The sequence below is a fragment of the Hemiscyllium ocellatum genome, chromosome 16, assembly GCF_020745735.1.
Source record: "Hemiscyllium ocellatum isolate sHemOce1 chromosome 16, sHemOce1.pat.X.cur, whole genome shotgun sequence".
NCBI lineage: Eukaryota > Metazoa > Chordata > Chondrichthyes > Orectolobiformes > Hemiscylliidae > Hemiscyllium > Hemiscyllium ocellatum.
Window position 1 is genome coordinate 37,719,460 of NC_083416.1, and position 25,738 is coordinate 37,745,197.

Below are 25,738 nucleotides of genomic sequence, written 5' to 3' on the forward strand. Positions count from 1 at the left end.
CAATAACTGGGGACAATTTCCTTAGCTTGCTCTAAGTCAGTGGGATGTCAATTACAGAGCTTTGTGAACTGTGGCAAATTACCATCCCCCACCTGCTCCTGAGGTGTAGAGTAACAGGTTGATTAGAAAATATTTAAGATAGAAATGTTAACTACTGGTAGCAGCAGGTTCACAACTGCCTTCAGCTCTTATGCTAGAATACTTCTCTCCTTCCATTGTGTCTTGAAGCTATTTTATTTCTTCGTATTTGCTCGATATCATTTATTTCATATATTTCAACCTCTACTTCATCCGCCACTAAAATATTATCAACCACACATTTGCCATCTTTAAATTTCACTCTTCCAATCCACTTCTGTCTGATCTCTACCTTCCGTAAACCTGAACTCTTCCAAACATCACCTGCTTTTGGCCTTGCTCACACCTAGATCTGTGCACCCATCACCCCTGTATTTACAAGATGATGTTGGGGTATAGACTTGGTCCACTTTCCCAGTGACAATGAGAATTCTCCAAAGAAATAGGCTTTGAGGAGCTAATTGACTTGCAACAGGCTTGGCTAAGCCTGGAGTCTGGTTTTGTGTAACAGATCTCACAGGTGTATATTATATTAACAAGCAAACTGGATGCTAGTAATAAATTAGCTTTTATTTTCAGACTGATACAACGGGGTCTAGAAATTACAGTTAACCTCCCAGATGCCAAGGAAGGTTCTGATCATGTGATGGGCTCATTTGGAGATTTAGTTTAACAAGTGGCTTCCATCTCTCGGGCCAGCTGTCCAGTATTCATCTTAGTTGATAGATGGGCTTTCAGCATTACTCAAATAAACAATGTTAAACTTATGAGTCTCCATCCAAATACATTCCTCATTGTGTGAGATAAATATTGATCATATACAACACTTCAAGCAAATTACTTTTCAACAGCTTTCCATCATTTTCAATGTCTGCTTGGGCAACATATCAAACATTATATTCTGCTACTTGACTGAAAGGCCCTGAAGGGGTTTGGTTTGCAATCAGTAATTTTCTAATGTTTAAGTGGTTTGAATCACCCCAGATCCCTAGTTCTAGACACTGGACTTATTTAGAGAATGTGAAATGAAGAAGGAAACAGGCAGGTGTTTCAGGGCAAAAGAATCTCTGTGTTTGTCTAAAATACAAAAGAAAGATAAGTACAATATAAGAAATACAAGTAAATGCAATAGATAAGGAAAATGACACAATCAGCTTTAAAGAGGATAGTAATACTATTAAATACACTATTAGCTGTATTAAACACTATTAGAACTTAAAAACAGTGGTTTTAATTACAGAAATTTTTCGCAGACTTCTTACCTTGGGGATCCCAATGCATGGTCACCACCTGCCTTCCCTTCCCTGTTAACTAGGTCAGAATTTTGAAGTCTAGGTAATTAGATTAGATTCCCTACTGTATGGGGAGAAAGTGAGGTCTGCAGATGCTGGAGATCAGAGCTGAAAATGTGTTGCTGGAAAAGCGCAGCAGGTCAGGCAGCATCCAAGGGACAAGAGATTCGACATTTCGGGCATAAGCCCTTCTTTGGGAATCCTGCCTGAAACATCGAATCTCCTGTTCCTTGGATGCTGCCTGACCTGCTGCGTTTTTCCAGCAACACATTTTCAGCTCCCTACTGTATGATCCAACCAGTCCACACCGATCCTCCAAAGAGTAACCCACCCAGACCCATTCCCCTCTGACTAATTGACTTAATACTATGGGGCAATTTAGCATGGCCAATTTGCCTAACCTGCACATCTTTGGACTCTGGGAGGAAACCCACACAGACACAGGGAGAATGTGCAAACTCCACACAGACAGTCACCTGAGCCTGGAATCGAACCTGGGATCCTGGTGCTGTGAGGCAGCAGTGCTAACCACTGAGCCACTGTTAATTGGCTTTCTGATCATTAAGAGTATGTGTGAATAGATTTCGATTGTAGTTGAATATCCGGCAATTGCGTGGGCCCCATACTGTCTGTGCTGGGCAGCCAGAGGTGTAAAAACTGTCTTGGGCCAGAGTGTCAGGTTTGGTTGATTGTTCTTTTAGAAAGGAAGTGTAAATTGGAATGTCAGGTTGAACAATAGTCGCAGACAGAAATCCCCATTCTGCTGGCTCTGTTGTGTATTTGCTGCAGCCTCAGGCCAGGATTTTGTTTAATATTGGAAAAGTCCAGGGTGTTGTCCAGTATTTTAGATGATAGGGATTTTTGCTCAATCCTACATGCCCACACAATGCAAGGATCTGAGGTTTCAGAGCCATGGTGCTTATTAGCTTTAGCCTCGTAACTGCTATTTGGAATGTTCCAGAAATTATAGTTAACTTGCATCATGTGATTGACTGTGGTCATGTTAGAGTCCAACAAAGTCTACTTTAAAATTTAAATGAAAAAGTTCAGCTTTTAAAACAATTTATGTCTGCTGGACATGATATATTTCTCCTGAATAGTAGCTCATAAGATACTCCACATTGAATCGACGGAAGAAAACACTGATCCTTGTCATTTTTAATTTTGATTTCTTCAACACCAATTCTCCTCCTCTGATGTACATTCCTCCCCTTACCAAACCCCATCATCGTAGATGATCTTTTCCTTTCTCCTGTCATCACCTTTGTCATGTTTCTATCTCTTCTTATAATTATTACTGATTTCCATTGGCTTTCTATTAATGAATAAAAGAATGACTTTAAAAGAAAGACTAGGGCCAATCAAGGATAATAATGGGAAGTTGTGTGTGGAGTCAGAGGAGATAGGGGACGCACTAAAAGAATATTTTTTAACAGTATTCACTCAAGAAAACAACAATGTTGTCGAGGAGAATACTGAGATACAGGCTACTGGATTAGGTGGGATTGAGGTTCACAAGGAAGAGGTATTAGGAATCCTGCAGAGTGTGAAAATAGATAAGTCTCCTGGGCCGGATGGGATTTATCCTAGGATCCTCAAGCCAGGGACGAGATTGCCAAGCCTTTGGCATTGATCTTTAAATTGTCACTGTCTACAGGAATAGTGCCAGAAGACTGGAGGATAGTAAATGTGGTTGCCCTGTTCAAGAAGGGGAGTAGAGACAACTCTGGTAATTATAGACCAGTGAGCCTTACTTCAGTTGTTGGTAAAATGTTGGAAAAAGTTTTATAAGAGATAGGATTTATCATCTAGAAAAGAATAAGTTGATTAGGGATAGTCAGCACGGTTTTGTGAAGGATAGGTTGTGCCTCACACACCTTATTGAGTCCTTTGAGAAGGTGACCAAACAGTTAGATGAGAGTAAACCGGTTGATGTGCTGTATATGGATTTCAGTAAGCCATTCGATAAGGTTCCCCACGTTAGGCTATTATACAAAATGTGGAGGAACTGTGGGAGGTATAGCAATTTGGATCAGTAATAGGCTTGCTGAAAGAAGAGAGGGTGGTGGTTGATGGGAAATGTTCATCCTGGAATCCAGTTACTAGTGGTGTACCACAAGGGTCGGTGTTGGGTCCACTGCTGTTCATCATTTTTATAAACGACCTGGATGAGGGCGTAGCGGGGTGGGTTAGTAAATTTGCAGACGACACTAAGGTCGGTAGAGATGTGGATAGTGACGAAGCATGTTGTAGGTTACAGAGAGACATAGATAAGCTTCAGAGCTGGGCTAAGAGGTGACAAATGGAGTTTAATGCTATCACGTGTGAGGTGATTCATTTTGATTGGAGTAACCGGAATGCAGAGTACTGGGCTAATGGTAAAATTCTTGGTAGTGTAGATGAACAGAGAGATCTCGGTGTCCAGGTACACAGATCCTTGAAAGTTTCCACCCAGGTTGACAGGGTTGTTAAGAAGGCAAACAGTGCTTTAGCTTTAATTAATAGAGGGATTGAGTTCCGGAACCATGAGGTTATGCTACAGCTGTACAAAACTCTGGTGCGGCTGCATTTGAAGTATTGTGTACAGTTTTAGTCACCGCATTGTAAGAAGGATGTGAAAGCTTTGGAAAGAGTGCAGAGGAGATTTACTAGGATGTTGCCTTGTATGGAGGGAAGGTCTTACGAAGAAAGGCTGAGGGACTTGAGGCTGTTTTCGTTGTAGAGAAGAAGGTTGAGAGGTGACTTAATAGAGACATATAAGATAATCAGAGAGTTAGATAGGGTGGACAGGGAGAGCCTTTTTCCAAGTATGGTGACGGTGAGCATGAGGGGGCATAGCTTTAAATTGAGGGGTGATAGATATAGGACAAATATCAGAGGCAGTTTCTTTACTCAGAGTAGTAAGGGTATGGAATGCTTTGCCTGCAATTTTAGTAGATTTGCCAACTTTAAGTACATTTGAGTCGTCATTGGACAAGCATATGGACGTACATGGCACAGTGTAGGTTAGATGTGCTTCAGATTGGTATGACAGGTCGGCACAACATCGAGGGCCGAAGGGCCTGTACTGCGCTGTAATGTTCTATGGTCTATGTTCTGAGCCCACACCCATCTAGCTCCCCATGTCCACCCTAACACTGGCAGTGTCCCTTATTCAAATAACCTGCTTCTTCCCTTCACTGGCTCACCCCAGGATCCTATTTGTATTCCTTACTCTTGTTGTGGATTGCCCATTTAAAACAGAGATGAGAAGAAACTTTTTTTTCCTCACAGAAGATTAGATGCCTTTGGAACTAATTTCCTCAAAAAGCAGTGTCATAGTGTCATATAGACGTAAACCTGGAAACAGACCTGCCAACCGGATATTCTAAATTAATCTAGTCCCATTTGTCAGCACTTAGCCCATATCCCTAAACCCTTCTATTTATACACCCATCCAGATGTCTTTTAAATGCTGTAATTGTACCAGCCTTCACCACTTCCTCTGACAGTTCATTCTATACATCAACCACCCTCTACGTGAAAAATTTGCCCTTAGGCCCTTTCTAAATTTTCCTCCTCTCACCCTAAATATATGCTTTCTCGTTCTGGATTCCCCCAGCCCAGGGAAAAGGCCTTGTCTATTTACCCTATCCATGCCCTTCATGATTTTATAAGCCTCTGTAAGGTCACCCCTCAGCCTCCAACACTCTATGGAAAACAGCCCCAGACTATTTAGCCTCTCCCTATAGTTGGAACAGAATTTGGAATATTTTAATGGTACAGGTAGTTGGATTCTTAATAAGGGTGAGTGGGCACAGATGGGAATGTGAAATAATCTAATAATTTGTAATCTTATTGAATGGTGGAGCAGTCTTGAGTGGCCAAATGGCCTAGTCCTGATCCTAATTTGTATGTCTGTATGTAATATGTAGCTCCTATCCTTTATTGTTCAACTTGCTCTCTGTGACCTCTGCTTCCTTGTTTCCTACCTCCATTCCTCAGAAACATGTTGTGAGGCCCTTTTGTTTTGAGGTCATTATACCCACCCAGGCAGGGTTGCTAGCATCAGGCACTGTCACCGCCCCTTACCTGGGCTGGCTACTCTGCACAGTCTTCATTCCTCACACAGTTTGTGGTAGACAACAAAACATTGCAAAACTTATTATAAATGAGACTTCTCATGAGCTAGGTTACTGTGTTATTCACATCCTTTACCTTGTAACATTGAAACAAAGAATCATCCTGATTATGAAGAACCAATGCTTCTGAAGAAGTGTGTACTCATCAGAACTTCCAGAAAGGTGTCCATTGCATCAGGCACATGCAATATATATATGTGTAATATATATATATATTGGGCTGGAGTGCTAATGAGTACTTTTGGCTTGCTAATAAATGCAAAACAGGTTTATGACCATCATGGTCAGGAAAGCCAACCTGCCTGGAAAGCTTTCAAAACTTAATAGCAAACCTTTAACCCAATGAAGTTCTTCATCCTGTTTTGCAAAATATTCTTCACCCTGGATGACTCAAACCTTAAAGTCAAGTTTGGGAATCTGAAGTTTGGTTTCCAGCTCAGTTTAAGCTCTCCCTCTTCCCTTTTTCAGGCCAGGCTTGTACATACAAGATTCACAGCAGTAATGGCAAATTTCCGCTTGACAGGAACTTCCAACCTTCTGACCTTCATCAAAGGCAACATTTGCATGGGAACATGACCATCTACGAGTCACAATCATCCTGACCTGCAAATGAGTTGTTTTTCCTTCTTTGTCACTGCATTAAAGTACTGACATTCCCTTTCTAAAAGCACTGAGTGTACATGAATGCCTATGGACTGCAATGGTTCAAGAGGATGATTCACTGCTATCTCTTCGGGGCCAAAAGGGATGGGCATTAATTGTTGGCCTAGCAAGCAATGCCATGAATGAATAAAAAATCTCAACCCCCCCCTCTCAAAACTTATCTAAATCCCTATCCTTCTTTAAAATGCTTCTTAGAACTTGACACTTTGACAACACTGTTCATATATGCCCTTTTGTGACTCAGTGTTGATTATTATTTCATAAAACCGTACAAAAGCAGCCCAGGGCATTTCATGAGGTTGAAAGTGCTAATATAAACATAAGGTTTTATTGTTATCATCATAGCTAAAAACATATTTGCTTCATGTCTGGTAGAATAAAAAAAGGATCAGTGAGAACTATTAACTATTATGTTATCCATGGTTACATAGCCTACTTATACACAGACTCTGACATGCTGCAAGTTCACAATATATGTTCAGTAGCAGTTTTGTGGGGGGAGATTTTGAAGTGATAACCTTGAAATGGGACTTTCTGATTATTTCTTTGTGGATGATGCTGGTCTTGGTTAGTCCACATATAGGCAGTGTTTCTGAGGTATTAGGCTGATGTGTATCATATAAATACACGAACATGTAGTCTGCTCTAAGTTCCTCCCAGCAAGTGGAAATGGAATAGAAAATACAAACATCTTGTTGCAATTGTGCAGATTATTTTTGAGACCGCAGCTAAAATACTGTATAGTTTTGATCTCCATAATTAAAAAGGATGTACTTGCATTGGAAGATCAGAGAAAGTTCACTAGCCTGATTCCTAGGAATATGTGGGTTGTCTTATGATGAATAGTTGAGCAGGTTTTGTCTGTTACTCATTGGTGTTTAGAAAATCAGTGGCAATATTGTTGATGCGTGCAAGAGTATGAGGGGGATTATGGGGGTGGATGATGGGAGAATGCTTCCACTCTTTGGGGAATCTAGAACTAGTGGGTATAGTTGAAAAATAAGAAGTTTCCCATTAAGGTTGAAGGAAGGAGAAATTTCTTCTTTCACTGGGCTGTTAGTCATTGGAATCCTCTTCTCTAGGGAGCACTCATTAAATGTATTGAGAGTGAGGTAGACAGAGTTTTGATCTACAATGGAATCAAGGAATAGGGAGGCAGGTAGGAAGGCAGAATTAAGGCCACAGTGAGATCAGCCATTATTTTATTGAGTGACAGAGCGTGTATTGTGGGCCAAATCACTTACTTCTATTTCTCTTGATCTTTTGTAGAATTTGTCGTGGAAGCAATCCTGCTGTAAAATGTCAACATCATGTTCTCACTATTTGCAAATAGTCATTCCATAGAGTCTCAGATGAGAAATTGCAATTTAGACATGTTAATGAAAGGGAATAAAAAATAGAACTTGCATTTATATAGCACTTTTCACGACCACTTATCAAACTGCTCTACATTCTCCATTTTGGTTTGAGGTGGCATGGTGGCTCAGTGGTTAGCACTACTGCCGGACGCCGGCAGGATCCTGAATTCAATTCCACTTTCGGGCGACTGACTGTGTGGAGTTTGCAAATTCTCCCTGTGTCTGTGTGGGTTTCCTCTGGGTACTCTGGTTTCCTCCCACATTCCAAAGATGTGCAGATTAGGTGAATTAGCCATGGGTAATTGCCCATAGTGTCCAGGAATGTGCAATTTGGGTGGATTACCTGTGGAAATGCAGGCTTAGAGGGAAAGGGTACAGGGGTTCTCCTGGGTGGGATACTCTTCAGAGGGTCAGTGTGGACTCAATGGGCTGACTGGCCTGCTTCCACACTGTAGGGATTCTATGATAGAGCCAATTAAATACTTTTTGAAGTGGAGTCACAGTCAAAATGTAGGAAAGGTTGTTTGTATATCGTAGATAGAATTTGGAAAATCGAGGGTTCGGGCAAAAGCCCTTCATCAGGAATTTGCAGTCCTCATTTTTACCTAGAACCAGAAGTTGGCCATACAGCCTCTCAAGTCTGTTCCACTATTCAATGAGAGCAGGGCTGATCAATGGTCAGACTCCATTTAGTCACCTTTTGCCCATTTTTCCTAATGCCTTTGCTGAACAAAAATATATTTATCCCATCTTTAAAATTAACAATTGATCAATACTAACTGTCATTTGTACAAAAGAATTCCAAGCCTCAACCTCCCTTTGTGTGTCGAAGTGCTTTCTAAAATTTCTTTTCAAAGGCCGGACCTTAAATGGTAGACTACCTGACCCATGAAGATGTATGAGATGTAAAGTTATCAAAAAGGAGAGAAATTTATGGGCGATTTGTATTATAAATAGCATTACTGTTGGCTGCAATGTTTCTAGGATACTGAAAATCAGATGAAAAATAAACTTGTAGAAATATTTATAAATATTGATAACGGATAAATATTTATCACATAAAATTCCATGGTAACAAAACAAAAGAAAAACAACCTAGCAAGGGATTTCACAACTGAAAGAATTTTTTTTGAATATATTGAGTGGGACAGTAGTCTAGATTTAGATTTCAATACAATGAGAAAAAGAATTTCCATAGTAAATCTGCTAATGCGTTAAATAACTGCATATAAGTGGGATGTGTTCAGAAAGAACTTATTGTAATATTGAACCATTTTATAGTCCTAAGGGGTAACACTTTCCATACCAGTAAATACAGCTCTGGACAACTAAAGGGGGAAAGTGAGATCAAAAATTGTAATGGAAAAAAGCATAACAAATGCAAGAAAAGGCAAAAAAAAACAAAATTAAAGCACAGACTCTGGTTAATTGGAAAAATACAAAGAAGAATAATGAGTGACAAAAGTTAAGACTTGCAAACAGAAGCATGAAAATAAACTTATAAGGAATATCACCATCAAAACAGAGGACAGTTCAGTTACAATTGATTAAGAAAAAGAGAGTGGTGGGAACCAATTTAGGGTCCTTACAACAACAACATAATGGTGGTATAGTGAAAGGCAATAAAGATCTAGTGGACAAGATGAATACTTGTCAGTATTTATCATAGAGGAAGAGGTCAGCATGTCAGATATTGCAAGGAAATGAATGTTGATTAAGAAAGGGACAATGACTCTCTAAATTTTATAAAGGCAAAATAACAGTATTTAGTAATAACATTAAGAAGAGAAAAATCCAAAAAACTAGATATAGTCAGTCTTGGGTTACAAACAGGTTCTGTTCTGGAGTCCCTCCACAAGTCAATTTGTATGCAAGTTGAAACACAAAGCAGGACACTATAAAGAAATGGTTCACAAGTACAGACAGCGTTCATATGTTGGATCTATATGGGATTGTGTTCGTAAGTACAAGATTTGTAAGTAGGATGTTCGTAATTTGGCGACTCCTGTAATTTTCATCCCATGTATAAAAATACATGTTGGAAACATTGCAGTAGCCTAACTAACTGCTGAATTCTAACACAATATGAACTGGTTATCAATTTTGGGAACTTCTTGGAGGCATTCTAATGTGAGCCCCAGCATGGTTTCTGAAGCAATTCTCTTCAGCTCAGCGCATTATATATGTCTCTATGGTACCACAATCATTTTATCATGCACTTAGCCATGGCAGAAGTACTCACCACTGCTGGGACTCCCTGGAATTTCCAGTGCTGTTTCCATATTCAAAATGCAGTCACGCAACATCGAGTCACACAGCACCCTTCAGCCCAAGTCATCCATGCTGGGCACACATCCAATTTGACCTAGTCCTATTTGCCAGCATTTGGGCCATATACCTCTAACCATTCCCTATTCATATACCCATCTGGATGCCTTTTAAATGTTGTAATTATACCCATCTGCACCACTTTCTCTAGCAGCTCATTCCATGCACACACTACCCTTGGCATGAAAAAGTTACCCCTCATGTCATTTTTAAATCTTTCACCTCACACCTTAAATCTATGCCCTCTAGTTTTGAACTCCCTCACCCTATGAAAAAGACCTTGACTATTCACCCTGTTCCATGCCCCTCATATTTTATAAACCACTATAAGGTCCCCCCTCAGCCTCCTATGCTCTAGCCTATTCAGCTTTGCTCTAATTCAAACCCTCCAGACCCAGCAACATCCTTGTAAATGTTTTCTGCACCCTCTCAGGTTTAACAGCATCATTACCATAGAAGAACGACCAGAATTGTATGCAGTATTCTAAAAGTGGCCTCATATATCTGCAACATGACATCATCCCAACTTCTTTAATCAATGTTCTGACCAATGAAGGCAAGTGCCTTCATCAGCACCCTGTCTATCTGCAACTAATTAAGGAACTATGCAGCTTCATCCCTACGTCTCTTTGTTTGGCCCTACTGTTAACTGCATAAGTCCTGCCCTGGTTTGCCTTACCAAAATGCAGCACCTCACATTTATCAAAATTAAACTCCATATGTCACTTGGCCTGTTGGCCCATCTGATCACCGTTATAGAGTCATAGAGTAATAGAAATGTACAGCATGGAAACAGACCCTTCAGTCCAACCCATCCATGCTGACCAGAGATCCCAACTCAATCTAGTCCCACCTGCCAGCATCCGGCCCAGTATCCCTCCAAACCCTTCCTATTCATATACCCATCCTAATGCCTCTTAAATGTTGCAATTGTACCAGCCTCCACCACATCCTCTGGCAGCTCATTCCATACACGTATCACTCTTTGCATGAAAAAGTTACCCCTTAGGTCTCTTTTATATCTTTCCCCTCTCACCCTAAACCTATGCCCTCTAGTTCTGGACTCCCACATCAAGTCACACAGCGCCCTTCAGCCCAAGTCATCCATGCTGGGCATACATCCAATTTGACCTAGTCCTGTTTCCTGCATTTGGGCCATACTCTAACCATTCCCTATTCATATACCCACCTGGATGCCTTTTAAATATTGTAATTATACCCATTCTGCACCACTTCCTCTAGCAACTCATACTCTGAAATAACCTTCACTCTCTGCTACCCCATCAACTTTGGTATCACCTGCAAACTTACTAACCATACCTCTTTCTTTCATATCCAAATAATTTATATAAATAACAAAAAACAGTGGACCCAGCACTGATTAGGTAAGAGTTATCAGTCAGAACCTGCCATTCAAAGCTCCTGTATATGAAGAATTGCCCCAGAGCTGGCTGAGAAGAACTGCAATGTTGAAAGAAGATACCTCTTGCATTCTGTGAGGGTATGTGTCATCATCTTCGCTCTGTTACTTCACACACCCTTTAATCCTGGTACTGCACCCACCTCCAATTGATGCTAATGTTCTATCACTCTCAGTATTGCGTACAACAGTTTTCCTCACTACTGTCACCCCACCCAAAGCCCTCCAATACCATCCCTGCATTCCCTCTGCACTGTCCGCTCACTCACATGTGACATCTCGCCAACTGTCCTCCACCAGAATCAACTCAACCGCTGTGCCAGCCACTTTTATCTCACTCCGTTCCCACCTTAGCCATTCTCTAGGAGAAAATATCTCAAATAGTGTGGAGCAAGCCAAGACAGGTGGTGGAGTACCTGGCATCTGTCTCCTCATTCTTTACTTTGAGAAGATCCTTGCCTCACTGGGAGAGGATAGAGGGTGCTCATATGGTCATGTGGTATGGACATCAATCTAGATTTGTTAAATATAACATGTTACTTGCATGACACTGTAACCTTTTGCAATAAATTCTATGTCTTTTTGTCCTGCTTCATAAGCACCTGATGAGGAAGCAGTACTCCGAAAGCTAGTGCTTCCAAATAAACCTGTTGGACAATAACCTGGTGTTGTGTGATTTTTAACCATGATTAAATGAAGGAGTACCAGATGTTGCGAGGTTCCCATCCATTTGTACCTTAATTTTGTTAAGCAGCATGAGTTGCATAGGAAGATTTAGGCATTAAAGTCTCCTTATAGTTGGGATTACACAGGGAATGCTGACCTCAACAGCATCAAAACATTGACAATTAGTGAAAAATGAACAACCAAGATGTCAATGGCTGGAAATCTGATGATATTCCCCTGAAACTTTCCCAGGAATTTCCACTTAGCATTAACCTTTTATCTTGTATATTGATGATTTGAATGAAAGAACCGAAGTTTGTACATCATGTTTTAACCCTCTTTTGCACCTCTTTAGGGAACAGTTAAATTGAGAAATCCAGTAAGTAGGAAGTTACAAAGGGTGACAAATACAAATGAAATGAGCGGTAAAATCCAACATTGAAAATTGTGAGGTCATTCATTTTGAATTTGAGAACGATAAATAAAATGATTCCTCAAGAGTGAGAAACGAAGAGACATGTCCGTGCAATCATTCAATCGCAGTCAGGTTTTAGTTGTCCTCTCCTCATTCCTGATGAAGGGCTTATGCCCGAAACGTCGAATTTCCTATTCCTTGGATGCTGCCTGACCTGCTGTGCTTTAACCAGCAACACATTTTCAACTGTGATCTCTAGCATCTGCAGACCTCATTTTTTACCCTTTAGTTGTCCAGAGCCTAGGTCAGTCCTTGCCTGGAGGACTTGCTGAAATTTTGGAGACCAAACCTATACAAAGATATGTTTGTCTTGGAGAATGATATTTTCACAGACTCACTGGATGAAATTCTGGCTTAAACAATTAAATTATGCGGACAAGCTGCATTGGGGTGGTCTGTGTTGTCTTGAGCTTAGACATGTTGTCTTAATTTGAGACACTTAAAATGATTCTGATAGGGTAGTTATAATGTTGGAGAAACATCACAAGAGAGCAACATTTTAATGGAAATGAAGTCATGCTCCAGAACCATACCATCATGAGAAGAACAACAGCATTGGCCTATCTGGCAAGAAGAGCACTTTCTGCACAAGGGTAATGGGAATCTGGAATTTGTTCCCCTAGTGGCTGTGAATGCTGAATTCATTAGAACTGACACTACAAAGATCTTTTTTTGTGAGGCTGAGACTTTTTTCACTGGAATGTAGGAGGTGGAATGGTGACCTTAGAGAGGTTTATAAAATCATGTCAGGCGTGGATAAGGTGAATAGCAAGGGTCTTTTCCCTTGGGTGGGGTGAGTTCAAAACCAGGGGACATATTTTTAAGATGAGAGGAAAAAGTTTTAAAAGAGACATAAGGGAATTTTTACAGAGAGCGTGGTTCGTGTGTGGAATGAACTGCCAGAGGAAATGGTGGAAACAGGTAAAATTACAACATTTAAGACATTTTGATAAGTACATTAATTGGAAAGGTTTGGAGGGATATGGACCAAACGAAGGCAAATGGGACTATTTTACTTTGGGAACATGTTTCACATGGACAAGTTGGACCAAAGTGTCTGATTCCATGCTTATGACTCTATGCCTCTACAAACACAAATGGCATTGAGATAAAAAGAAGCCATGATCAGAAAGAAAAGTAGAATAGGTTGAAGGGACTGTTTGGCATATTCCAATTCCTACGTTCCTAACACACGGAATTTCTGTATCCTACCTTCAAATACAATCGTCCCAGCACTTGGTATACACTGCTAACCAATTATTTTATTGTCTTTTTACAAATAGAACACATGAAATAAACTGTAAAAAGTAAATCAAACACATTTTCACCTATAATTTTTGATCATGTTTCTGAAAAGCGGTTACATTATATTATTTTAAAATTTAAAAATACCTCTCACAATAAATTTTGAAATTATGTACTAATTGAATTTTATTGATTAGGGCACTTGATTTGCTATAATCTAGGTAAATCACTATGTTTTGTTAATAAATAATTCAATTGAAAATGATATGACCATACTTGCCTTTGCAATTACTTGTTTCATGTGTATTGATTGCTTTGAGTGAAGTGTCATTCAATGATGATAGCGTTATGAGTGAACTGAAAAGATTCTGCCATTTGAAATGCTAATCAAGTGAGAATAAGCCAAAGGTCCCAGTGAAAAATTGAGGTAATTTATTAAAGGAAGGAAGGAGCTGAACTACAGTAGTATAAATCTGAGCTTGAAGGTAGCTAGCTATTTTAATTTTAAAAGCACCATGAAGAAATTGACTACATTTTGTGCAACAATTTCTTCATGTACATAGAAATTCACATGACTTGTGCACATTTATAAATACCTATGTGGGGCCAATTCCCTAACACTTCTATGCAGTTGGACTGCCTTAAAGCCAGCAATATAGACAAGCAGGAGGCTAGAAGAACACAGTAAGCCAGGCAGTATCAGGAGGTGGAGAAGTCGCCATTTTGGGTGTAAAGCTTCTTGACTAGGTATAAGGGGAGCTGCAGATAAAGGGGGGTCAGGGCGGTGGGGGAGGGGAGGTGCACATTCTTCAAACTAGGTGGATATCTGGGATGCTTGTGGAATGTTCACCCAGTTCATTCTGGGTGCAGGATGCTGCGCTGATGCAGTCATCGATGTATTGGTGGAAGAAGTGAGGCACAGTGCCTGTGTGGGCACTGAAGAGGGACTGTTTGACATAGTCGACAAACAGACAGGCAGATGGGTCCTAGCTGTACTGCAGCAGTTCATCGATATCACCCACAGCTTCCACCCTGCCCTCAAATTCACTTGGTCCATCTTGGATACCTCCCTCCCCTTTCTTGATCTCTCTCCATTTCCATCTCTGGCGACAGTCTCCAGATGGACATTAACTAGAATCCCACAGGCTTCCATAATTCCCTGGACTACACCTTCTACCACCCAGTATCCTGCAAGAATTCCTTCCCATTCTCCTAATTCCTCCGTCTCTGCTGCATCTGCTCTGACGAGGAAACATTGCTCTCCCAAACATCCCAGATGTTCCACTTATTTTGAAAACATGCTTATCTCCGCTCTGTCATCCAGACAACCCTGCACTGCACTGCCTCCATTCCCTGCTCCAGTGCTCTTGAACCCTCCACCTCCAAACACAATAGAGACATGGTCCCCCTGGTCCTCACCTACTGTCCCACCAGTCTACGCATCCAACATATCATCCTTTAACACTTCTGCCAACTCCAATTAGATCCCACCACTAAGAAGATATTCCCCCCCACAACCCTCTCTGCCTTCCACAAGGACTGTTCTCTTCACTAGTCTTTGGTTCGCGCCGTTCTCTCCACCAAACCCATGTTCCCCTGCAACTGTAAAAGATGCAAAGCCTACTGGCACACCACCCTGCTCACCTCCCTCCAGGGCCTCAAACAGTCCTTCCAGGTGAGACAGAGGTTCAGCTGCCTCTTCTCCAACCTAGTTTACTGTATACGGTACTCCCGATGTGGTCTTCTCTACATCAGAGAAACCAAATGTAAACTCAGGGCATGTTTTGCTGAGCATCTCAGCCGGGTCCGCAGGGACCGACCTTATCTCCCAGTCACCGGCCATCTTAATTCCCCTTCTCACTCCAACATGACTATCTTTGGCGTCCTCATTGCCACAGTGAATCAGACCGTAAATTGGAGGAATAACACCTCATCTTCAACCTTGGCTTGCCTACAGTCAGGAGGAATTGAGTTCTCCAATTTCAAATAACCTCTCTTCCTATCCCCTGACTCCCTTCTCAGCCCCTTCTCCTCCCTTCCATTCCTCTGACTAGCTCTTCCTTCCAGCTACCAACCAGATTTATTTCTGCCATTGACCAACTAGGTCGTACCCGCTACCTGTCTTCACCTATCCCTACCTCACCAACCTGCCCCCGCCCTTCCCCCACCACCTCCACCCCCTTAATCTGTAGCTCCCCTTGCACCTGAAATGTTGACTTCACCACCTCCTGAGGCTTGCTGTGTCCTTCCAGCGCTGAACATGTGTTGCTGGTTAAAGCACAGCAGGTCAGGCAGCATCCAAGGAACAGGAAATTCGACATTTCGGGCCAGAGCCCTTCATCAGGAAATTCCAGTCTCTTGCTTGTCTACCTTGGATTCTAGCATCTGTGGTTTTTGTCTCTAATTAAAGCTAGCAATGCTAGGCTTGCTGCACTTAGGATAACAAGTTCTACTTCCAACACATCAATAAGCCTGAAAGATAGTGCACTAGGCTGCCACCATAATTGCATGATCGTTATTTAAAGGGAATTTGAGAGAATTAGTTGAGCCAAAATATACAGAAATAGAAACACAATGTAGCAAAACAGCGCCATGTTTCAGTAATGCATTTCAGGAAATGTAACAACTGTCTGTAAGGAAAACATGCAGTGTGGTTGTAAATGGCTGAGGAGATTATCAGTAGAACCTTCATACCATACAACAGGATGTAGTGCCAGGAGAGGTTCTGTCACTTAATCAGGATAAGACAGGTGGCATGTGCATTCAAAAACTGACATGTATCGACTCTCAACTCCCTCATTTTTCCATTCCAAGCTTTCCCCTTCAAGCCAAACATTCTGCAGGTTCATCTATCTGTCGAGATATCCTGTCATATCCCCATCTGACCAGCCACTACTGACACACACCCTTATCTTAATGCAATACTCAACCTGTCATCACAGTGACCATTTATCCTCTCATGACATCCAATTCTTTGCACACATAGTTTTTTCTTTCTCTCTCTGCAAGAGAAGAGAGCACACAATAGTAAGGTGAGTCTGAGAATAGAATATCCTTTATCATCACATGCATTCAATGCAAAATACAGTGAAAAGTGTGCACCCTTACTTGTACATAAGCAGCATTCACAGTAACTTAGAGTAAAACAAAAAAAAGACTTAAAGAGAGTCCAAATTTTCCTTCTCTGCTCCTACAGCATACTGTCACCAGAATCCTGTTTCCCACTACACCAGCCTACACCATGCCACTGAGAGTGTGTCCTACTCCAGACTACACCAACCCACACCATGCCACCAAGAGTGTGTCCTGCTCCGGGCTATACCAGCCCACACCATACCACCGAGAGTGTGTCCTACTCCAGGCTACACCAACCCACATCATACCACTGAGAGTGTGTCCTACTCCAGGCTACACCAACCCACATCATACCACTGAGAGTGTGTCCTGCTCCGGGCTAACTAGCCCACACCATGCCACTGAGGATGTGTCCTACTCCGGACTACACCAGTCCACACCATGCCACTGAGGGTGTGTCTTACTCCGGACTACACCAGCCCACACCATACCACTATTCGGGGCCCAAGGAAGCAGGAGTCCCGCTCTAGTCTTCACAGGCCAACCACTGTCTCTGTAGCCACGCTGCTGCTGCTCCAGAGCCCATCGAAGCTGCCTCCTGCCACAGATCTGTGTTTTTCAAGTTAAGTTTGACCAAAGAAGAAGAGATAGAGGGAAAAACAAAACTGCAGACAAAGAGAACAAGTCTGGGAACAGGAGTCAAATGCTGTGTATTCTGCTGCCGCCATTTTGATACTAACTGGTGCTAACTCTCCAATAAAATCCATTTTAAGAACTGCAGAGGAGTAGCTGATGGAAATAAGTGGGTTCCTATATACCTCACTATTGGAGATAGAGAGGTGATAGTCTCCTAGCAACCTTGTGACAGAATTAACTAATAGACAGCCACATTGGTAACACTGGCATTAACTTGAAGTCACCAATGAATGGTGATTGCATGCTGAAATGAAGCATGCAGATCAGAACTCCTTAAGCATCTCTGGCAGCTATATGTGTAGCTATAAACACCCTCATCACATCATTGAAGCTCCAGTCGCACCTCCTTAAAATCCAAAGAGGCAGAGCACTCAATGCCTTCCTGTTTCTGGAACTCGGTTCTCCCTGCAATGCAGTGTTGTGCAAAGTGCAGGGCACTAATGTCATTCTGGGTGCAGTCATTGGTGAATATTGAAAGATGCCCAGTCTATCCAAGCATCTGAAGTTTATTTTCAGAAGATAGAGAGAGAAGAAACTTCTGTAAGGGACTGCCTGTAAATTGCTATAAATTAGAAAAGAGTATTATTGTATTTGATAATAGGGATTAATTTAGAATCACCGGAAGTAAGTGAAGGTCAGGCCAATATAATAAAGTATGGCAGCATGATGTCTCTGTGGTTAGCACTACTGCCTCACAGAGCCAGGGACCAAGATTCAATTTTACCCTCAGGTGACTGTCTCTATGAAGTTTGCATATTCTCTCTATGTCTATGTGGGTTTCTTCTGAGTGCTCTAGTTTCCTCCCATAGTCCAAAGATGACCATGCTAAATTACCCAAAGTGGTCAAGGATGAGAGGTTAGGTGGAGTAGCCACGGGAAATACAGTGGGGGGGAGTCTGTTGGGACGCTCTTCAGAGGGTCGGTATGGACCCAATGGGCCAAATGGCCTGCTTCAACAATGTAGGGATTCTATATTCTAATATGAGTAGGCTAAGGAAGGATGTGAGGAGAGTAAAGATAATATAATGGAAGTAAGTTTAAGCCTAGGAATGGTAGAGGAGCTCAGTCCCATGTGTTGCATGGCCACAGTATGTGGGAAATCTTAAATGGTGAAGTCTGGATGATCATATCCCCAGGAAGATTTGATCAGCTTGAATTCTGGGTTATGGAGCTTGGACTCGGCTGGAGGCAGTGTGTCTGTGATGTTAAGAATTACATGGATAACACAAAGTTAGAGAGAAAATGGATGATCACCAGTCAGAAGAAGGGTGATAGGCAAATAGTCAGTAAAGCCCAATGTGCATCTCACTCAAGAATTGATTTTCTGTGTTGGTAAAGTGAATGTGATGATTTCTCAGGGGAGCCAAAATCCAGCAGTACAAGGGTGAAGCAGAAAGAGTGGGACAACAGTATTAGTAGGAGACTCAGTAGGGAGGGCTTTTCTATGGCTACAGACATGACTCCAGGATGGTATGTTGCCCCTTTGGGGGGAGGATCATGGATGTCACTGAATTGCTGCAAGACATTCTGAAGGGGGAGGGTGAACAGTCAGAGATTGCGGTTCAGATTGCGGCCAATGACACAGGTAGAAAGGGGGTGTGGTCCTACAACAAGAATTTAAGGATCTAGGTAGCAAATGAAAAATGAGGATCCAATGGTTGTAATCTGTGGATTACTCCTGATGCCACATCTAGACTTAAGCAGATAAAGAGACCAATGCATGAGTTGGTGTAGGCAGGAGGGCTTTACACTCTTAGATCAATGAATTTCCCTTGTTGGGGAAGGTGAAAACTATACAAATCTGACAGGTTGCACCTGAACCAGAATGCACTGACATCCTTGCATGGTGGAGCTGGGCTGTGTTTACTGGTGTGGTTGTAGAGGATTAAACTTATTTGGCAAAAGGAGGTACAGTAGGGTAAGACGTACAGATAAATGCAGAAGAAGAACCAAGTCAATCTTGAATGTAGGGCAAATATAGTCAAGTTAAGGCACAAGTTAGCATGGAAAAGCTGGATAGTATTTATTTTAATGTAAGGAGTGCTGTGAGTAAAGGCAGATAAGTTGGGGATGTGAAATCATTGTTACCATAGTGACATAGTTAGGAAGGGACACAACTGGCAGCTCAATATGGCAGGCATCGAATCTTCAGGTGAGACATGGATGTGTGTAAAAGAGGACATGGTGTTGCAACATTGATCAAGGACTCGTTTGGTGCAATAAGGATAGATAATATCTGAGAAGCTTCATCAAATAGAACCTAAAAACAATAAGGGTTGATCACTTTGCCTGGGGTGTGCTAAAGACCCCCAAAGAGTAAGAGAAAGACCAGAAATGTAGGGAAATCTCAGAGAAATGTTAAAATAACAGGGGAAAAATAATAGGGGATTTCAACTTTCCTCGTATTACTTGGGATAGACAAATTATGAAATGTGGAAGTAGGTACTGCAGATGCTGGAGGTTAGGGTCAACATTAGTTTGGTGCTGGAAAAGCACAGTAGGACAGACAGCATCTGAGGAGCAGGAAAATTGATGTTTCAGGCAAAAACCCTTCTTCAGGAAAAAGGCTGGGAGCCTCCGGGGTGAAGAGATAAATGGGAGGGGATGGGGCTGGGGGGAAGGTAGCTGAGAGTGCAATAGGTGGATGGAGATGGGGGTAAAGGTGAGAGGTCAGAGAGGAGGGTGGAGCTGATAGGTGGGAAGGAAGATTGACAAGTGGATCAATGGTGCTGGAAGAGCACAGTAGTTCAGGCAGCATCCAACGAGCAGCGAAATCGACGTTTTGGGCAAAAGCCCTTCATCAGGAATAAAGGCAGTGAGCCTGAAGCGTGGAGAGATAAACTAGGGGAGGGTGGGGGTGGGGAGAGAGTAGCATAGAGTACAATGGGTGAGTGGGGGAGGAGATGAAGGTGATAGGTCAGGGAGGAGAGGGTGGAGTGGATAGGTGGAAAAGGAGCTAGGCAGATTGGACAAGTCCGGACAAGTCATGGGGACAGTGCTGAACTGGAAGGTTGGAACTGGGGGAAAGTGGGGGTGGGAGGAAATGAGGAAACTGGTCAAGCCCACATTGATGACATGGGGTTGAAGGGTCTCAAGGCAGAAGATGAAGCATTCTTCCACCAGACATCAGGTGGTGAGGGAATGGCAATGGAGGAGGCCCAGGATCTGCATGTCCTTCAAACGGACCCCACCACCAGAGATAAATTTCCCTCCCCACCCCTATCTGCTTTCCGCAAAGACCGGTCCCTCCGCGACTACCTGATCAGGTCCACACACCACCCCACCCACCCCGCAACAACCACCCTCAACTCCTGACACCTTCCCATGTCACTGTAAGAATTGAAAAATCTGTGCCCACACCTCCCCCTCTCCTCTGCCCAAAGCCCCAAAGGAGCATTCCACATCCATTAAAATTTCACCTGCACTTTCACACATGTCATTTATTGTATCCATTGCTCCCAATGTGGTCTCCTCTACATTGGAGAGACCGGACGCCTTCTTGCAGCATGCTTCAGAGAACATCTCTGGGACACCCGCACCAATCAACCTCCATCCAAGGCCCCAAAGGAGCATTCCACATTCATCAAAGTTTAACCTGCACTTCCACACATGTCATTATTGTATCCGTTGCTCCCGATGCGGTCTCCTTTTACACTGGGGAGACCAGACGCCTTCTCGCAGAGTGCTTTGGAGAACATCTCTGGGATACCAGCACCAATCAACCCCACCGCCCTGTGGTTGAACATTTCAACTCCTCCTCTCAGTCGGCCGAGGACATGCAGGTCCTGGGCCTCCTCCATTGCCACGCCCTCACCACCCGGCACCTGGAGGAATAATGTCTCGTGTTCCATCTTGGGACCCTTCAACCCCATGACATCTATGTGGACTTCCCCAGTTTCTTCATTTCCCCTGCCCCCCATCTTACTCCAGTTCCAACCTTCCAGTGCAGCACCGTTCTCATGACCTGTCCAACCTGTCAATCTTCTTTCCCACCTATCTGCCCCACCCTTCTCTCCAACCTATCACCTTCATCCCCACCTCTATCCACCTATTGCACCCTCAGCTATCTTTCCCCAAGTCGAACCCCCTCTCATTTATCTCTCCACCCCCGAGTCTCCTAGCCTCATTCCTGATGAAGGGTTTTTGCCCAAGATGTGGATTTTTCTCCTCCTCGGATACTGCCTGATCTGCTGTGCTTTTCCAGCACTACTCTAAAATTGTGAAATGCTTCAAGGGGCACAATTCTTAAAATTTATCCAGGACAGCTTTGTGAGGGAATAATAATCATTATAGATGAATGGACACTGAAAGTTTGAAACAGTTAAACTTGCACTTTACGAATGTATGAGGCAAATATGATATTATGAAGTATAAATCTGAAATGAATAATTTTCTTTAAACAAGATTTAGTTGAGAGGTAAGGTGTACTTTTCTTTCCTGCAAATACATATGGAACTGCATAGATTTTATGTTCATCTCTATGTCTTGTCAAGGCTTGGCAAAATCATTGTAATACAAACATCTTTTCAGCACCTAGCTTTGAGAAGTCAACAGATTATAAATAACTATCATGTAGTTATTGGCTACACTTCAACTAATTAGTTGAAATAACTAAGATTGGCTTCACAATACTGCTGCAGACTGTTCAATATCAAAGTTGAAATCTAGAAAATAGGTGCGAAAACTCCATCTTATCAAATGATATGTGAATGAGTGATACTTGGACTCCACTGTCTTTAATAAAATGTATAGGATGTGGGTGTTGCTGACTAGCCCAGCGTTTATTACCCATTCCAATTTGCCTTCGAGAAGGAGGTGGTGAGCTGTCTTCTTGAACCACTGCAGTTCATGTGCTGTTGGCAGACTCAAAATGCAGTTATGGAGGGAATTCAGAATTTTGACCTGAAAATACTAAGAATGGCAATACATTTCCGAGCCTGGATGGTGAGTGGTGTAAAGGGGGACTTTCAGGTGGTGGTATCTGCTGCCTTTTTCCTTCTAAATGGTAGTGGTTGTGGTTTGCAAGGTGTTGTCAAAGAAACTGTGGTGAATTTCTGCAGTACATCTTGTAGATGGTACACACTGTTGACACTGAACATTGGTAGTGGAAGGACTGGGTGTAGTATAAATAAAGTTGGCTGCTTTGTCCTGACGGTGCCAATTCTCTTGAGTGTTGTTGAGCTGTACCCATCCAGTCAAGTTGAGGGGATTCCTTTATACTCCTGACTTGTGTCTCTTGGATGGTGAGCATGTTTTGGGGAGTCAGGAGGTGAGTTACTTGCTGCAGTATTCCTAGCCTTTGAACTGCTCTTGTAACCAATGTATTTATGTGGCTACTCCAGTTCCTTTTCTGGTCAAGACATTTGTATCTTATTATGAGTCTACCTCTCCCAATTTTTATAGTAAAAACAAAATAATGTGGATGCTGGAAATCAAAAGTAAAAACAGAAAATGCTGCAGATGCTCCACTATTGAAGAGGTCCAGTGTTGTGATGGTAATGTCACTAGGTTCACAATCCAAGTCAACATCATGGAGATGTGCATTTGAATCATATCAAGGCAGATGGAGAAATCTGAATTCAATCAAAATCTTGAATGAAGAGTTAGCCTAATGGTAACCATGCACTCCCTGTTGTTTTGTAATTAAAACCCCATCTGGATCATTAATATCCTTTCGGAAAAGAGGTCTGCTGTCTTTACCTGGTCTGACCCACCAGGTAAAGACCATCTGTGATTTCAGACCCAGACCAACGTGGTTGACTCTTATTTGCCCTTTGGGTAATAAATGCTGATCTAGCTCACATCCCATGAACAAATAAAACTCAGCAGGTTTCTGGATTTGAAACATTAGCTCTGTTTCTCTCACCACAGATGCTACCAAACCTGCTGAGTTTCTCCAGCATTTTCTATTTTTACTTCACCTTACTTCTATGCAGTTCCCAATTCCCCCCTCCTTCTCTGAGAAATAAGGTGGTGGTAATTCCTGATATGATAATTGGAGTGGTTATATGTTGTCCATGGATACAGTTCTCCACACTTCATCCACATAATTTGACATCACCAAAAAGTCAGCCTGACCACATCATCATGGCTGCTTTCAGGCCAACTCACTTCAAGTCACTGCCATTGAAGCTCAGTGATGGTTATGACTTGCATGCTTCTGCCAGGTCACTTTGCACTCAGGGAGACACATGCATCTTATGCCTCTACACAGGATGCATCTTGAGGCTGTTAGCTACATTTCTCAGCTTTCATTCAGTTTGCACTTACTTGGTGGCTGCCAGCCTCTTTGGCTTATATTGAATGTTTGTGTAGAGGGAGATGTGGCAGCTTGTCATCATTCAGAGCAGTGAACCGACAAAAGGGTGGACATGTTACAGCATGATACCCTGCTATAGAAAGGTCACATCTACATGGCAAACTCACTGCATGTGTTTCAACTGAAATGACAAGTGTAAAAGTCAAAAGAAACAAACCTTACTGGAGTTGAGGGGAACTATGATTACTCAGGGGATATTGCCAAACAGACAAGCCAAACTGTCTGATTCCAGTCCAGCTCAGGGGATTGACCAAGATCAGTCCTCCATATTGAGTGTGAACAATCTGAGGAGTACAGCTATATTGGTCATAATGCTGTTGAGACACCAATCTAATGTGGGCCTGTTTCCTGAAATTGCTTTAAGGCAAGGATTGAGAATGAAGCAAGTGGCTAGAAGAGATGTTAGTGCTGACGCAGAAGCAGCAGAAGTGGTGAAGTGTCCCTGGTGAGTGCATACAGGGCAAGGAAGGCTGGCAGTTTTAGACACTGAGGTTTATAAGAGCGATTGATTGGACAGTACGCATGAAATAGTGAGAAATGTAATCCATGAGCCTTTATTATATCAGCAGGTGGTGACAGAGTTTAAATGGTGCTGTACCTGAGAAGATGGTGGCAGTGTGGAAGTTCATCAACCTTCTTCTTGCATGGCTGTACATTTCATCTGGGTCTCTGCACTGAGCCAGGCTGCTATCATGGTCTTGGATGGCTGGGTCTGGTGGCAAGACCTTTTTTGCCGGTTAGTAAGAAGAACAGCTCTCCTTTCCACCAGCAATGAAGGTCCATGTTAGCAATGTGACGAGCTAATTTCGCTTTCTGGCTAATGGTGCAGGATCTCAGAATGAAGGCGTGGCCATGGTTTCTAGTACCTGCAATAGTATGCTTCTGGGATTCAAAAATGGCATCGGTGTGATCAGTCCCAGCAGCAGCAATCACTTTTCCCACTGCATGATTACACAATGGGTGCCATTGGCAGGTTGCATAATTGATGAGATGACAAGTGGATGATTGCGTGAGAAAAGTTAACAAGGCCATTGTGGTCAGGTGTCTCATGGCCTCCAAGATTGTTACAGAAATATTGACATTTTTCATGAGCATTGATAAAAACTCAAAATGTAGAAGTCCAGTTTAAACATGGCTGTACTCTGCAATTTGCAAACTGCAGAGCAGGAACAGACAGTATTCATGTACCTGGCCTTGGACAATCAACTTCGTATTGAAATGAGACAGGTCTGGAACTGCCTGGCCAGGTACTAACAACCACATTATTTCAGGACTAACTGTTGTTTACTCCTTTGGTGAACCTGTTTTGTTGGAAGAATGTTATGTAGACTTAGTGGCACTCAGATCAGTAGGAAGCCAGAGACATAGCATGACAAGGATAGCACTTAACAGTTGAAGGTTCAAATCTCCAGATACAACAAGTCATCACCTCAGTAGAGATTCTTGCCCCTGCCCAATGCTGATATGGAACATCGGGCACAGAATCTTCAAGAAGGGCATAAAGAGAGGGATAAAGGTGGCGATCTGGAGCCCCATGTTTCTCTGCCTTTTGCACCTTCTTCAATGGCATCTTCAGAGGGGATGCTTGACAGGCAGCCAAGCTGCACAGCATCTCCAACTCCTTGCTCCTTGCAGCGATCATCGGATTGATGAGACCCAGACAAATCACCTTGATAAGGCAATCTGAAGACCAGAACCAGTGATGGATGAGAAGAGAGGCCGGAATTGATGACTGCAGATTCTGAAACATCAGCCAACCATCAAAGACTGAGGAACAGCCTGTCCTAGACTTATCGAATAGGTCTTACCACCTTTTCAGACAAATAGTTCAAATATAGTGGTAGGCACCAATGGATAGGATGTTGCAAATCCTTGGAAGTGTGTGTCATACAATCACAGAGATGTACAGCACTGAAACAGACCTTTCGGTCCAACTCATCCATGCCTATCAGATATCCTAAATTAATCTAATCCCATCTGCCAGCACTTACCCCATATCCCT